Below are 3,290 nucleotides of genomic sequence, written 5' to 3'. Positions count from 1 at the left end.
TATATATATATATTTATATATATTAATTTGTGAACTTTCTAATGAATAAATTAATTGATGACTCAGTGGTCAGGAATAGGCCATAGACATGTTTTTTCGTGCTATATAGAAATGATTTTTTTTTGCATGATTTATTTGCTATGATGTATTACAATAATATGCGTTGTATAACTTTTTTTAAAAATATTTATTTACAAAGATATCTTCCACAAATATGATGAAAAAGATATAGAAAAAGTTTTCATAGACAATTAAGTCTTTAACCATGCTAACACATGCTCTAAAATATATTGCATTGCTAATATCATGAATTTCCTTGTATTAATAAAACAGATCTCAATAAACAATACACTATAATGTATCAAATAAAGTATTATAAATATACAAAGTTAATATATACATTATTTCTTTTAGGCATAATACATATACTGGACTCTAAACTTGACTTTAAATTTTAACTTTGACCTTCAACTTTCATAATGCACAAACATACACTTTAACTATCCAACTTTTAAATAAATAAACACATGATACCTACATGGCACAATACACGTAGGACACCACGTAGGACAAAAAATGACATGTAGGACATGTGTGTCTATTTGTTCAACTTTATACAAGTTTAAGTGCCTACTTGTGCACACCCAAAGTTGAAGGGCATAAATATAATTCGAAGTCAAGTTAAAGGGCACATTTATGTATTATGCCTTTCTTATAATACACTCTACAAACCTACTATTTCTTTTTTTTTTTCAAAAATATCCATTCAATGTTAACTACAACTTCATCAGTTTCACCTGTGGCTGTACTTGTTCGCTTTGAATATTGTACGTCCTCAAATAAATAATAATTTATATGCATATTTTATTCTAAAACTCATATTAATTAACGTATAGTTTTATGTTATGAAATATTATTTGGAAAATATGAGTAAATTATAACATGAAAAAAAAGTCTACTTTTATCTTGATATAAAAAAAAAGTGAAAAGTAAAAATAAGTATAATATAATAGACAAATAAAATTTTTATTTAAAGTAGGTTACCAAGGGCCCTAAATCTTATATAGCGTGGTTCAATAAAATATAGTCACGTAAAAACTAAACTTGACTTTATAGGCACCTCCCTCATTATTATTGTATCTTTTTCTTGTTTTTTTTTTTTATATTTGTGTTCATCTTTGGGAGCATCATTATCGAGCCTTGTATTGTAATTTGTACTACAACTCAATCTTGGTAATACATATTCAATTAACTTTCTTAGTCCAATGTTGCGAATTTAATATTTTTCTTTTAACTTTTTTTTTTAATGTTATTACGAAAATAAAATTTTTTAGCTAAACAATAAGAACTTCACACTAATACCATTTAGCTATGGAGTAATGACGAATTATAGAGTTCTCCTTTTTCAAGGCTTTCGCATTAATTATTTTGATTTAAAGTTGTACAATGAAAATAATGGCTTATAATATTGATACAAAATTTTAATGGTTTAATTACTAAATTGACATCAATCTTTGTTTGATTTAATCATGCAATAAAATTTCTATAAAATCAGATACTTAAATTTCACTATAAAGTATTGCAGAGGTTATAGACAAAATAAATTATAATTGTTTGTCGATTTATCCCACCAAATAAAAACCAATTATTTGTTTTTAAAAAAATTGCATACGCCCCTCAACTTTATTGCACAAATTGATTGTGCGGTTTTGTTTGAACAGCCGGTTCCAATATTTGGTGCACGTAATTCCGGGTTTTTTTTTTTGAAAAAAAAAAATAGTTAAAAGTATATATATAAATACTGTGTTTTCTTTTAGAAAACTTTACCCAGTGCACTTATTTTGAACAGTGAAAGATTGAATTGAAAAATATTTTTAAAAGAATATATTACACTTAATTGTGTAATTACTTGACTGTAAAGTACCTCGAACATATTTTAATTTTTAACCATCAATATAGTTTTTCACATCGATTAAAAAGAAAAGTATAGGTTGCTACTTACTATGTTATTCCTATTTATTAGTAGTTATTTTTCAAATAAAGTTATATTATGAAATGAAAATTTTACATTTTTAGTATTCAGGGTATAGTTAGATAAGAGGGAGTTGCTCGGATGGTAATCAACCTTTACTTTTAATCCTTAAAGTTTTTTTTTAATATTCAGGATATAAATAATAAATTCTTAAATTGTTACTTATTTTGGAATTATTTTTTGTGCTAATTACCAATAGTTAAAATAAGACGAAGAAAATAGTTTTTTTCCTGTCTCACACTCGATGTGAGGTATTCATATTTGAATCAAAGTCCACGTAGAAGGTAAAAGTTCTTTAAAAGACAAATTCATACTAAAAGGACTAGAATCTGAAACTTCTAATTAAGAACGTATGAGTACGTTCGAAAGTAGTTCATTTTGGAGTGTGAAAGCAGGCCATAAATGAATTTGGTGGATAGGTGAGACTAGTGAGCATGACATATTCATACACGGCTCCGTCGACTATTAGATTGGAATTATGTGTCCATTTCATCATTGTACATTGTACATGATGCAATTGACTAGAGAAGATGAAAATATCCACTTTATTTGTTCGAGGATATTACGAGTCTGTTTGATATTGTTGTTGGAAGGTTAAAAATATTATTTTCTTAAGAAAAAAATATTAGTTTTTTTTTTTATAAATTCGTAAAATTGTTTTTAAATGGAAGGAGAAACAATTTTTCTTCCAAGCATGAATAAGCTAAAATACTTTTGACATATATATTTATTTACGTCAAATTAATAACATTACAAGAAAAATAGTTTTTAGCTGCAACAGATATGTACATTTACAAAGAGTGCTAAAATCTCTATCGATATTATTAGATTTAATATCACTATCGACTTTAACGACATTTATAAAGAATGTAAAAAATGTAATTGTCACTTCTAATTAATTTCCCCAACGAACATATTTTGATTTAATTACCTCTAAATAGATCATTTTTTATGTATATATGTATAGTATAATAAGATTGCTAAATCTTCTTCAAATTTTTTAGATTCATTAACCAATCAAACTAAAGCACATAAAATCGGTAGTAGCATCTAAATGTGCAAATGTCGTAGCAGGAGCAGGGTCGGTCAAATCGTCTGCGGGTACATAAACTGCTTGAATAAACACAAATATAGGTCACCAAAATTAAGTGAACTAGATATATAATACATAGAAGAAAGGACAAGCTCTCTATTTACCTCAACTACCAACTAATTCTCTCATCATCACTCCATTAATCAATCACTTACTATTTTTCCC

The sequence above is a fragment of the Solanum pennellii genome, chromosome 10 (assembly GCF_001406875.1).
Source record: "Solanum pennellii chromosome 10, SPENNV200".
Taxonomy (NCBI): domain Eukaryota; kingdom Viridiplantae; phylum Streptophyta; class Magnoliopsida; order Solanales; family Solanaceae; genus Solanum; species Solanum pennellii.
The sequence above is the reverse complement of the archived record's forward strand: the minus strand, read 5'-3'. Positions refer to the sequence as shown.